Source organism: Bicyclus anynana, chromosome 11, assembly GCF_947172395.1.
Source record: "Bicyclus anynana chromosome 11, ilBicAnyn1.1, whole genome shotgun sequence".
NCBI lineage: Eukaryota > Metazoa > Arthropoda > Insecta > Lepidoptera > Nymphalidae > Bicyclus > Bicyclus anynana.
In genome coordinates this window covers 11,483,837-11,497,690 of record NC_069093.1, presented here as the reverse complement: position 1 = coordinate 11,497,690, position 13,854 = coordinate 11,483,837, and the positions used below count along the sequence as shown (strand labels likewise).

The 13,854-nt window shown below is 36.3% G+C and overlaps 1 protein-coding gene across 1 annotated transcript in view; it reads right to left on the bottom strand.

The window, feature by feature from the left end:
* The window catches only part of LOC112047768 (uncharacterized), a 47,719-nt gene that overhangs the window by 28,078 nt on the left and 5,787 nt on the right, over positions 1 to 13,854 (bottom strand). The gene's annotated exons all lie outside the window — the stretch shown is intronic.

Sequence of the window (13,854 nt, the reverse complement as noted above, 5' to 3'; positions counted from 1 at the left end):
GCAGGCCAAGTTCCAGCAACAGACCGCGTGCAATATTCAAGTATTCAATACTTATACATATATTCATTTATGAATTAACCTTATATTAAGTAATGAAAAAAGTTACATTAACTAATGAAAAAAAAAAGAATTGTTATCTGTAAAATCGGTTTGCGGGCGTTTGATAACGTCATAAGAAAATATTGATGAAAAAATCCATACTTCTAAGAATTGAATTCTTATTATTCTATTATATTGTGTATTGAATAAAGATGACTGTAAACGACAATCAGTGTTAATATTGATATTGAAACTGATATTTAATGAAATAATTAAACTTCATTGTTATTCATTTGAGCAACGCGAGAATAAACTCAAATATTAAGTACGAGTAAGTAGTATTTTCCGTTTTTATTTTATTTACTGAAAAACTTGTAAATAATTGGATTTTAATCGAACCCGTCTACGACTAAAATAAACTCTTAGTTATTTTATTCACATCCAATACACAAATACGGTAGCCAGAACAGGTATTACCTGTAACAGTTGCCTGTAATAGTCTTTGAATAGTTCATTGGCTTGAGGACAATCTTAGGATTTGTCGTGAGAACGTTGTAGCAATGGCGATCAATTACAAATGTATTTCACTCTAAATGGGTACACTCATCTAAAGCATTGATTCCCAAAGTGGTCCATGTGGACCCCCAGGGTTCTATGGAAGACTTGGCGGGGGTCTAAGTTGACGTGACATAAAATGGGGGTCCACGAACATTTGTGCATTGATTGCTTCCTTGTGCTATGAGTAGATATCAAAAGTTTAAGTTCTCTGAAATAACTTTTTCCATAGACCATTTTACTTTTTGTCATCCACTCACAGCACAATCAATTAATGTTAAATAAATAAGTAACCAATTCTCACTACTTTTTCAAAACTGTTATTTTGTGGTGGCTATTTAGCTGCAACGAAAATTTCCCTAAATGAATCCAAATCACATTTTTTGTCGAGTTTTGGATAGAAATTTAGCAGGAATTTGAAATTTAACTGGTTCTGGTGGACCCACCAGAACCAGTTAAATTTGAAAGTGGTCTATGAGAAAAAAATATTTGGGAACCTCTGATCTAAAGCATATGACAATGTATAAATGGGTGTACATTTTTTAACTGACTTCAAAAAAAGGAGGAGGTTCTCAATTCGACGCGTATGTTTTTTTTTTATTTTTTTTAGGCTATTGCTATTGCTTTTATGGCGGGCTTTGAGCACGGCGACCGAATCAAGTAATTTGGTATGTACGAATACTTACTTTATACAATACAATATGTATTGTATAAAGAAAGTATTCGTACATACCCCTATCTAGAGAGGGGATAGGCTAATAGTTCACCACACTGGTTCATGCGGGTTGGCAGACTTCACACACAGATAATTAATAAAAATTCTCAGTTACGAGTATGTATAATCTATCGCATAGTCGTCGTAGTTATCAACCCATATTTGGCTCACTGCTGAGCTCGAGTCTTCTCTCAGAATGAGAGGGGTTAGGCCTTAGTCCACCACGCTGGCCCAATGCGGATTGGCAGACTTCACACACGCAGAGAATTAAGAAAATTCTCTGGTATACAGGTTTCCTCACCATGTTTTCCTTCACCGTTTGAGACACGTGATATTTACTGAAAAGTTGGAGGTGCACACAACTGAAAAGTTGGAGGTGCATGCCCATATAGTACAAAATTTTTATATTACTAGGTACTATGTCGAAAATGGAGCATATAGCCGTAGGATATTTGTAGGTATAGACGTCGGGTTATAAATGGTTAGACAAACGTTCCATTTAACGGTTTAAGCAGTTTAGATGCATTATGCTAAACGCCGACAAAGGTAAACGGAAAATCGTGTTTGTATGGTTTAATACATTATAGATTTGTATTTGTTTACTTGTTACTAAGCCCGGTTAAAACTCTATATTTTTCTTATAGTAATTTGATAAAGAAAATTTGCATTATAGCCAAAACATTTCGAGCTAAATGACAAATATATTTGGATGTGGGTTTGCCAAACTACTTATTTGTAAATGGATATAAAAGAATTTAAATTTCAAATTTCGGAAAACAGACCGGTTATAAAGACACACAACTGCGCTAAATGTCGTCAATAAGTGCATGCAACTGAAAGCAAAAGCATTCAAAATTAAATATTATGACCACCAACGATTTTATACTATTAGATATGTTACGTGTCTACAAAATCACCGCAAAAATGATCCGAATTTAACTACTTTACTGAGTCTACTCTACTTCCTGAACACACAACTCGACACACTGCTGTTGCTGGGGTATATTTCCCATAACTTCAATGTCGAATTGACGAATCCACTTACAGGAGCTGAAGTGCATAACTAATATTTTTTGAACTAAAAAACAAAAAATTTTTTAGCTTCCATACAAAGTAATTCAGACAATTCCGACTATCCATGTAACACACGTCTTTATCTATCCTTGCATTTTAAAATTCGTCAAACTTGGCTACGTCACTTGTAAGGATGCGTATAAGGGACACATTTTAAGATCTATTTACAAAAGAAATATTATTTACCGAGTTATGGTATAGGTCTGTATGGTTAGATACAGAGTTATGGGAAATACTCCCAAGCACCCTGTAGGTATTAAACGTTTAAATAGCTTACGTTGTTTACTTGGCGACTAAATGAAATTAAGATACTTTTGTTCGCCCCAGTTTCGACGCGCTAGAGACATATCTATAGTATAAAATCTTTGATGACCACGGTCACAGAAAACATAATATGTACACGGTCTACATTTCGTATAGAAATGATTAGTTATAAACATTGCTAAGTTACTTGTACATGAATCTTGAGTTGACTAGTTTTTATTGCTATTTTGTTACTTATGTTAGGAAAACCTGCAATAATACAAACATGACGATTTTGTAAGTGAAGTGATGTCATCATTTCCAGTTTAAACAAAATTAAAATGTAATGCAAGCGCACACGGCCGAACAACTTGTTACTTCGATAAAAATCATTATCAACCGCATTTATTTGTTGTTTTAAGTTAAATTTATAATAGTTATATGTCGCTGCGTGGCTGTGTTTATCCGTGGTGTCACCTGGATGAGGGTATCAGCTGAAAATCAGTGCTGTATGCTCCAGCAATTGGTTGGATCATGCAGCAAAATGCTGAGTTGATACCTTTTTCAAGGTTGTGCCAAACATGACAGTGTGGTGTTTGATGCTTTTACTACTTAAGTTTTGGTGTTGCCTTGCTCAGGTGGTTGAGGCATCGGACGCTGCATCGGTGCTTCGGCGTTGTGGTTTGTGGCACAATTTTAAAATAAACGTTTTTTCTTTCTTTATTTCAAAATTTATTCATTTTTGTAATGAGTCGTAGCCCGTAGGGGTTTAGTTAGATGCAGACGGCTCAGGATCATGGTTGTGGTCAGATCGTGTCGTGATTTGGAAGTTGTACGATGATGATGATATTAGAAGTTACATTTTTTACATTAGCTCATATATTTTATAAATTGTGAAAGAGAAGAGTTACACAAACAAATTACGGACAGCAACGCAATGACGCAATTAAGTTTGTGCACCCTCAATCGACCGAATATCGGCTATTGTATGCAGATTTTCATCTCGATTCCAAACCGGGTCAGCGATCACTCGTTTTGGGCTTGACCATTACTAGTTTTTGTGCTTCATACCATGTAAGTAAAATACTTCAATCTTGTCTACTATCTGCTTACGGCTGTAATAATAAATTACTAGTGTACCTAGATAGGTACACTGTTTATAAGAGCCGTGATAGCCCAGTGGATATGACCTCTGCCTTTGATACGTAAGTTAGAATCCGGTCCGGGGCATGCACCTCCTACTTTTCAGTTATGTGCATTTTAAAAAATTAAATATCTAATGTCTCATACGGTGAAAGAAAGACATCGTGCGAAAACTTGCATATCTGAGAATTATTTTAATTTTCTACGTGTGTGAAGTCAGCCAATCCGCATTGGGCAAGCGTAACGGACTATTAGCTCATTCTGAGAGGACATTCGTGCTCAACAGTGAGCCGAATATGGGTTGTTAATGATGACGATCTGGTAATAAATCTTATCTTAATCATCATCATTATGACTCATTTTAGGGCCAAGCGTGGAGTGGATGTGAAGCTTACATCCAACGTGCCATTATGATTTGGTAAGCTTATAAGCTTGCATAATATTCGCTTCTTTAATGAATACGATCAAATGTTAAAAATAATGACAGGCACCGACGGCTCCAAGTGCTATCCATGGCACGGGACTGTAACACCGCCTTTAACTTAACAATTCCGGTCTCCTTCTGAGAATTTATTGGAGAAGAAAGAAAAACTTGAGTATTCATAGCCCAGGACTAGAATTCACGACTTCACCAATAGAAAGACTGAATCCAAAGGAAGGTTTATATATGGTGTCCGCTAATTAAGATACAAAATGTTAACAAAGTAAAAAAATTAAAGGCAACCGTAAGTTTATAAGATAAAGACGTAGCAAAACCACGGAAACTTCCGGAAAACGACTGATACGATATTTCCCTGTTCCAGTTTTACAGGAAACAATAAACTAGTAATGGAATCAGATGAATATCCGATTACGAACAGGTAACATTACGATTACAAGATATTTAGAATAATTATATGCAAATTTATACAAAGGTCGTGTTTACTCGTAATTTACAACAATATTGTTGATTTCATACCTCAAGTAATGGTTTTATGTTATTGCTTTGCTTGGCTATTTATTGATTATTCCATAAAATACTATATTTTCTTTAAGTGAATATTATTTAGGGGCACATAGTGCGAAGAGCCGATGGACGTTGGGGTCCCAAAGTGCTGGAATGGCGACCCCGCACTAGTAAGTGCAGTGTTGGCCGACCCCCCACCAGGTGGACTGACGACATCAAGCGAGTCGCAGGGATTCGCTGGATGCAGATGGATGATCGTGATGTTTGGAAGTCCCTACAAAAGGCCTATGTCCTGCAGTGAACGTCCATCGGCTGATATGATGATGATGATGATGATGATGAATATTATTTAGAGCTTAAATCTAAAAAATACTATATTTTTCTGTTAAAATGTTGACAACCCTAGTCTGTCTGTCCGTTACCTTTTCACAGCTGTCGGTGAATCGATTTAGATGAATTTCGGTATAAAGATAAATTGGCCCTTGGAGAAGAAGCCACTATTTATCATTACATCATTGAAAATTCATGGCTCCCACGGGATTTGTGAAAACCAGCATTTCACGCGAACGGAGTAGCGGGCGTCCGCTGGTATTTAAAAGCGCTCTAATTACGACAGTTAGTGATGGCGGCTTGCTTAAATTCTTAAAAAAAAAAAAATTTAACCTAGGTACTGTGAATGCAGTAAAAATATACCAACCAAATATACCCAACTAAATGACTGAACTCTTGCAATGACCTAGTTAGCATGTAAAATAGACCTCGAATAGACCTCGTGCATTCTTTATAAATATCGATTCCATTGTAGTGGTCATTCGCTTCTTTAGCCTATTAATAAGACCATGTTACTGTCCAAAATATGAAGCCAAGTTTGCTAAACTGCGAGTAATAGCACAGACTACGTATGTACAAGTAAGGCTTCATTAACACGAGCAGTAACTGCTACCGACGACTGCAGTCAACGTCAGTCGACTGCAGTCTCCAACGAAAACTCCGAAATATCTATCAGTCTAAAGCTCAGATATTACATTTTCCTCGATAGTTGTCGAATCTCAAACGAGCATGTAAAAGTTGGGTAAAGCTAACATACGAGTATTTACTCGTAGCTAGCCAGTTTGCGTAAAACATTGATTTTATAGGGGTTTTTTCATGCGTCACCTAATGGCTGCGAGACACCCCAGATTCTTCCGTTTCCGGGGCGGAGTAAGTAATTTTTGCTCAGACAAACTAAAATACTATAAAATACATTTTGACGTCTTTATTAAAATAAATGAATTGATGTTTCAGAATGAACATATTATAATGTTCTCACTGAATAAACACAAAATTTCATTTTGTTATAACACAAACAATTATCTGGTCTCTGTTATAAATGGAAAAGAATATGTAAAAAAAGGATATAAAAGAATGGAACAACAGGATGACCCAGCTGATGTAAAGTGAACAAGCACCTGTAGCAAGTGTTAAGTATGTTTACCTATAACCATATTATTACAGAAATAACAGTAAACCTTCACCAGATGAGCTGTCACAAAGTCTATGCTGCCTACCCAGTGACGCCAGAAATAAGCATAACAGTAAACCTTCACCAGATGAGCTGTCACAAAGGCTACGCTGCCTACCCAGTAACGCCAGAAATAAGCATAACAGTAAACCTTCACCAGATGAGCTGTCACAAAGGCTATGCTGCCTGCCCAGTAACGCCAGAAATAAGCATAACATTAAACCTTCACCAGATGAGCTGTCACAAAGGCTATGCTGCCTACCCAGTGACGCCAGAAATAAGCATAACAGTAAACCTTCCCAGATGAGCTGTCACAAAGGCTATGCTGCCTGCCCAGTAACGCCAGAAATAAGCATAACATTAAACCTTCACCAGATGAGCTGTCACAAAGGCTATGCTGCCTACCCAGTGACGCCAGAAATAAGCATAACAGTAAACCTTCACCAGATGAGCTGTCACAAAGTCTATGCTGCATGCCCAGTGACGCCAGAAATAAGCATAACAGGAAACCTTCACCAGATGAGCTGTCACAAAGGCTATGCTGCCTGCCCAGTGACGCCAGAAATAAGGATAACAGGAAACCTTCACCAGATGTGCTATCACAACTTTAGTTAGTTTAGGATTAAGTACTAATTAATCCTAAACTAACTAAAGTTGTTTAAACACAGAAGTATATGACGAGGAAGAGAGGATAAGCCAAGGTTACCGGGCTATAAATTAACAGTTATTGTATCCATAAGTTTGAATTGAAGTCATAAATTGTTATAGCAGGGAAAAAAATTTGTTAACTAGATTGAATGATCGAAAAGGACTGTAAACCGTTCCTCTAGTTTTGTCGTTTCAATGAAAATTTAAAGGTTGTAATAAACTGAGGATCATAATAATTATGGCTTTTTTCTTTTTAAAGGTATTAACAAATAGACTATTAATTTCCTACAATTCATCCTGGTCATGCAAAATGGCAGATCATATATGGCCCGCTACTTTATTTCTCCGAGAAAACTCAATTTGTAAGTGTTTTTAACAGACAAATAGATTTTAAATTAGCATAATATAGAGTTTGTCTTATTGAGTTCAGATGTAGCAAATCAGGGGTGTCTACTAATAATGGAGGTACATAATATATCCCAAATTGTGTCAGGTAGGCATCTGCTAGATACTACCCTACCGGCAAAGACATACCCCAAGTGATTCAGCGTTTCGGTACGATGCCGCACAGACACCGTCAATAGAATGAACTTGTAAGCCGGCTTGCATCTCCGATTACATTATCACTTATCATCAGGTGTTATCGTAGTCAAGGGCTAACTTGTCATTGAATATATAAAAATAAATTATTTCGTACGTGTAAATATGTAGTCACTACTGTTTATAATGAGGTTATAAGTTGATAGTTAGCATTAAAAAAAAACATTTTACTCTTTTTAGAGCGTTTAAATAAAAGCTTTTTTTTATTTTTTATTTTTTAGTTATCGCTGGATAGGTCTCTGAATCTGTTCATAGTTGATAAAGTATGATGTAGTAAGTACTCATAATAAGCCCTTTCATTTGATACCCATATTGTCGAAATGTAATAAAAAAAAAAACTATTCCGCAAACTGGGTGGTCCGCCATATTGGATTTAGAATGACGTTATATAACATAATTATCGTGCATTGTCATCGTGTATACAAAATTTCAGCTCAATCGGTTGAAGATATCTATTTCAAAATTGAGTTCAAAGAATCCACCGTAACATACATACATAGTATACATTGCAAGTTAAATAAAAGCTTTAAAAAAGAGAATATTGGCCATATTAAATAAAATGGCTAACATTATTTAAAAAAAACACGTGAAGCATGAAGGGAAACGATTTAAAAATGGTGTTCACTATTTGTGGGTCATCCAAAAGGAATGTGTACTATTCATGTAAATGTTAATGAGAGTTTAATTGTCTATTAATTGTTTCCTGTAACAGAATGAATGGAGTCAATTTTATCGCATTGTGCTCTTACTTGTTTGTCATGTTCAGCTGACGTTGATTAAAACTGTTTGGTATTCCATTCACGGCTTGTTTACTTCTGAGTTTCATATTAGTAGTATCAGTCATAAAATTAAATTAATAGACGCTTATTAACAGTACGAGATCCCGCATAAGAAATATATACCCTCATCAGTTATTTATTTGGGAAAAGAAATAAATGATAGAAAACATTTACATTGAAAATTTGCTTCCTCGGAAAACGGGCTATCTAACACTGAAAGAATTTTTAAACAAACAAACTCGTCAGCTTTATAATATTAGTATTAACAACCTAATAAAAAAACCTAACCTCCTTAATCCGGCCCTCTCCCAAAATCCTTCATCATCGGACATCTATAAACTAATTCCTTGCAAAATTCCAACTTTGAAATTTCAAGAACAGATTTCGTGATGGTGACTTAGCTTATTCAGAAAAACAAAACATTTTAATTAAAAATAAATATATAACCTTAAAATGTTTAACACCACTGGATTCATTACGCTACGCTTATACGTAAGTACAAAGCATAAAGCCTCATACATAGTAGATAGAAAGATTACTCATCGCGAGTAAGAAGTGTGCCGTATGGTACAAATATGACCCACTTACAAATACGTCACTCCTTTCAAAGGAAACGAGTACCGTTGTGGGCGTCTTTCTTTTAAAGAAAGCGAGTTCCCATGGGCGTGGGTGTAGCCGGTAATTTATTATTAGGCATGGTTTTGCTATAAGCTAAAAGGATTGATATACCAACTGAACGGTTTTTAGAGTTCCATGTCTCAAAAGGAAAAATGGAATCCTTATTAGGATCACTTACGAGTTATTTGTAATCTAATAATAATTACTTTAACAGTTAGTACGGAACACTAGATGGGCAAGTGAGACTTTAATCTGTTAGGGTTTTTTAACGTCAAGTTAAGCATTTAGCACCACCAGCTGCTTCAAAGCGACTTGGTGGCCACGCCAATATCCGACCCAGGATTCGAACTCAGGACCTCATGATCCAAATCGACTTAGGCAAATCACTGAACCAAAAAAGCAGTACTATTTCAGTGTTAGTGAAACACCACAGCAAAGCACTTGAGCTGAGCTAACACTATAAATGAAATTCTAAAATACGAGTAAATCTTAAATGCATCTTGAGCAGGTTCACCCATCGACATAAATCGATCGATGGTTTCACCCATGTCCACATTTTTTTTTTTACAAGTTAGCCCTTGATTACAATCTCACCTGATGGTAAGTGATGATGCAATCTAAGATTGAAGCGGGCTAACTTCTTAGGAGGAGGATGAAAATCCACACCCCTATCGGTTTCTACACGACATCGTACCGGAACGCTAAATCGCTTGGCGGTACGTCTTTGTCGGTAGGGTGGTAACTAGCCACGGCCAAAGCCTCCCACCAGCCAGACCTGATCCCAGGATCTACCGTCTTGTAAATTCACCGCGCACACCACTGCGTCACGGAGGCCGTCAAAACATACAACCTCCCTGTCCCTCGTCTGTCTACCGTTACGGCAGTAACGATAAGCCAGTGCGTAAAGTAGTACATTTAGCTGCTCTATATATAAAAGACGGTAGGTATAATATTCAAAGCTTCTTGGGCGGTATTCACCCTTGCTGTCACCTACACCCATTCCCTCAGCGGTGTACCACCGGTGGCAATGATAAGCCAGTACGTATCGTATATATTTAGCCGCTATCGTAAATGGTATTGGGTGACCGGCGCGACGCAGCGTCGCTTGCGGCCGGTGACTCACCCACTGCTGCGTACTTGTATCACGCCGCACGAGAATGCAGCTAGATTGCATAGACATGGCAAATGTATTCTCTATGTATGTATGTATGTTTGTATGTTCCACCGTACCGCCTAAACTACTGGATCGATTTTTATGAAGTTTTTGGATACCTCATCAAAGGCGAGTTTTTTGATACCTCATCAAAAAAACTCGCCCGGATGGCAGGCTATATTATAAACTAGCGGACGCCCGCGACTTCGTCCGCGTGGAATTTGGTTTTTCACAAATCCCTCGGGAACCATGGATTTTTACGGGATAAAAAGTAATCCAGGCTATAATATATCTTAATACCAAATTTCAGCTTATTCGGTTAAGTAGTCGAAACCATGGATTTTTTAGAGATAAAAAGTAGCCTATGTGTTAAACCAGAGTAAAATCCATTTCCATTCCAAATTTTAGCCAAATCGCTTCAGTAGTAGCAGCGTTATAGAGTAAAAAGCATCCAAACATCCATACAAACTTTCGCGTTTATAATATTAGTAGGAAGGATGTTCGTATGCGTAGCGCTTAAACTACTGGACTGATTTTTATTAATGAGGTGTCAAATAATTCACCCGGATGACATAGGCTATATTATAAATTTTATAAAAACGTTATACGACGGATTTTAAACCTCAGAAACCGTGAAAACAATTAAAATGTCACAAAAACGTAAAAGATGTACAAAAGGAAATATAACATGATGCTACAAAATACCATTCTATTGAATAAATAGAACTTAACCTGAAACTATAAACTGTTATCGCCTACACTGAAATAATACTAATACTTCACGTGAAACACTAAAAGATTATATTGTATCAGTGATTAGGACTTCATCAGAAACAGACCTATTAGATTTTTAGTTATCAAAACACAAATAATATTATAAAACTAGCTTCTTAATCGTGCATGTATTATAGATACATACTTTTATAATAAACAAAATAACAAATTAACATACAATTATTTACAAGATAACATATTTTTATGGTAAATAGGCTTGCATACTATCATGTCTGATGGAAAGCAGTGTTGAAGTCTAAAGTGCTTTTCAGATAGCATGGGTACGGTGACAGTCGCCTGTATGACGTTCAAAATACGTACTATTTTATCGTGAATCGCGGCAAACTTTCAAGAGTGAAACCAACTGTCGCCCGTACCATCCTACATTAAACGAACTGTAAGTAAGGTGCGCTAAAAATCACACAAAAAAGGGACCAAGAAAAATATTAAAAATTTTAAACTTACAGTTGGGTGCGAAATCCAAGCGACGGGTTGGAAATCTGTGATTACTTCCCCAAGGGAATTATGTTTTTCTCACGTAAAAATATTTATATCATACTAAGAGACTCGGAATTCAGTTGAATTATCCGTTAAAATGGGTATATGAGAAGTTATATTTATCCGTTAGGAACGGCACTAACATAGCAATTACATTTATTTTAGGAATTTAATAATAAAATTCACAGTTCCGTGAGTTTTGCCAAAAATGTAAAAACTAATTTAAGATTCCTTAACTATCAAGTCAGTTACATAATGGAATACTTTCCACAAAACGGCATAGATTGGTAATCTTTTTTTTCTTCTCCAGAGTATTTTCTCTCTATTTAACAATATTGGCAGTTGTGACTTGTGCGTAGGTCCACCAAGCCCCCATTCGCACGAGAGCTTTTTTAACGGACGGTTCAAATACAACAAATGCATTTCCAAGTATATGTTCACACGACAGCGTTTTTAAAACACGACGCTATTTATCGAGTAGTGTTGCATTTTCAATTTTGGGCGTTGGAAATAGACCTTTTAACTTCATACCATAAATTATCGGACGTTAAAAAAGTTCACGTGCGAATGAGGGCTTTCTGTCACTGTCTTGATAAATCAAGGTAGCCTAGCTCGCTCTAGGGGTTTAGAGGAAGATTTACTATAGACGTCACAGACCGGGAATATTCACGTCAGACTAAGCAAAGATATAAAGTAGACCGAGAATAACTACGTCAGACCTAGTAATCGATACGAATAGACCGGGAATGTCTACGTCAGAGTGTTAGCCACGCACCAAATTGTAGTTGCTTTAATTAGTTACACAACGAAACAATAGTCCGTTATCGACAATGACGTGATCTCAAGTTTGCGCAATTCCAATTTTGCACTCAATAATAGCCAGCGCACACATATGACGCTAGGCGATGCACTTTTCGCAATAATTTTGTACTATGTATTTTACTTATCTATTATGAAATTTGGCAGGGAGGTAGTTTATAGTTAGTAGGTATCCACTGAGAACGGATTTTACGATAGCGCCGGATTAAAGGTCTTAAGGCGGACGAAGTCGCGGGCGCCCGCTAGTTGATGTCTAAAGCGAGCAGACGTGTGTTTTAATTAAGAATTCTTCTATTTTTAAAAGCACCAGCATCAGCTTGTTCTGAGATCAAGTTTATGTAATCTGTGGATTTAGTTAAAATTACTACAAAATACTTTTGAAACATCATGCGTAGTTTCCTTAACGGTGGGAACAGTCAATTTATATTTTTTTTTATGTATAAATCTCAAGTGAACTCTTCTTCAATCTCCTCTGAATCTTTGTTAATTGTATGAAAATCTTTAGTTACTTGACACAAATCGCATGTACTAGACATCGGGTAAGGCACGTGTTACGTATCAGTGTGCGTAGACCCTTATCGGGTAGTTCTGTTAGCGTCCGAAGGCTTTGTATTCGTGCGGCGGCCGAAGGTCGACAAACCCGTCAATGAGCGGCTCGGACTCGTTTCCGTAGTGTATGTACTCACTTCCTCACTCCTTGAATACTCGGTAAGGATTTCACCGAAACGCTGAGAATATATTCGAAACTTCGAGACCGTAATCTCGAAACTGTTGAGATTTACTTAAGATTTTTCTCTCATTTAAATTACAAAGACAAATACATAGTTATAAAATAATTCAACCCTCACGCTGCGGGACATTTGAGTACCCAAGCAACCGGTGGTCAGGGCTCCAGAGTAAGGAACCTCCTCACAAAACGCGCCGTTTCAAGAATCAATTTTATTCCTATTATTATTTTTAGGAGTTAGTCGAAACGTTAAGATAATATAGTCAAAACCTTGAATATTCCAAGTCATAAGAATTTTAACCTTTGTAAAGTTAGAATGGTAAAAGCCATTTTTAATTACATACTTAGTATTCTTTAAAAAAGCATTTCTCAGTTTTTAATTAATTAGTAGATGTGTTCTAATTAACGCTTTTCTTGTATTGTTGTAAGCATTAACGTTAAACATCCCAGGAATACTTACTTAGTTAAGTACTTAAAGTTGCGGAAACCATAAGCGTAATCGATTGCAAATAACGAACTTATAGCTCTCATAAATCATCATTATCGAGAAATTCATTCGTTAACTAATGTACAAACAAATCATTATATCATTCGGTGATTTAACTGAAAAGATTATAAATTAAGTTTTATATAATTTAGGTAGGTAATACGAGTATACTACGAGTGGAACTTGTATTCTGTGACACTGGGCAAATAAATTAATTAAACAAATAAAAAAGTATAAAAAAACTGAAAAGAAAAAAAACAACTGAGCTTGTTTTGTTTCCAGAAGTGTAGAAAGCAATTAGAAAACAGTCTGGACCTATTAAATAATGTAGAAGAAAATCATTCTATCCAATATCTAAGAACACTTGGATTATTGAGACAAATCTAACGATATCCTAATTACGTAAATCCGTTCAGTGGTTTGAAAGATATGAGGTAATAAAGAATATTACATAGATACATACATACATACAAGATACGCGCGAAAAACATAACCCTACTTGCAGTCGGGTAAAAAGGAGTGCATTGTTTTAATG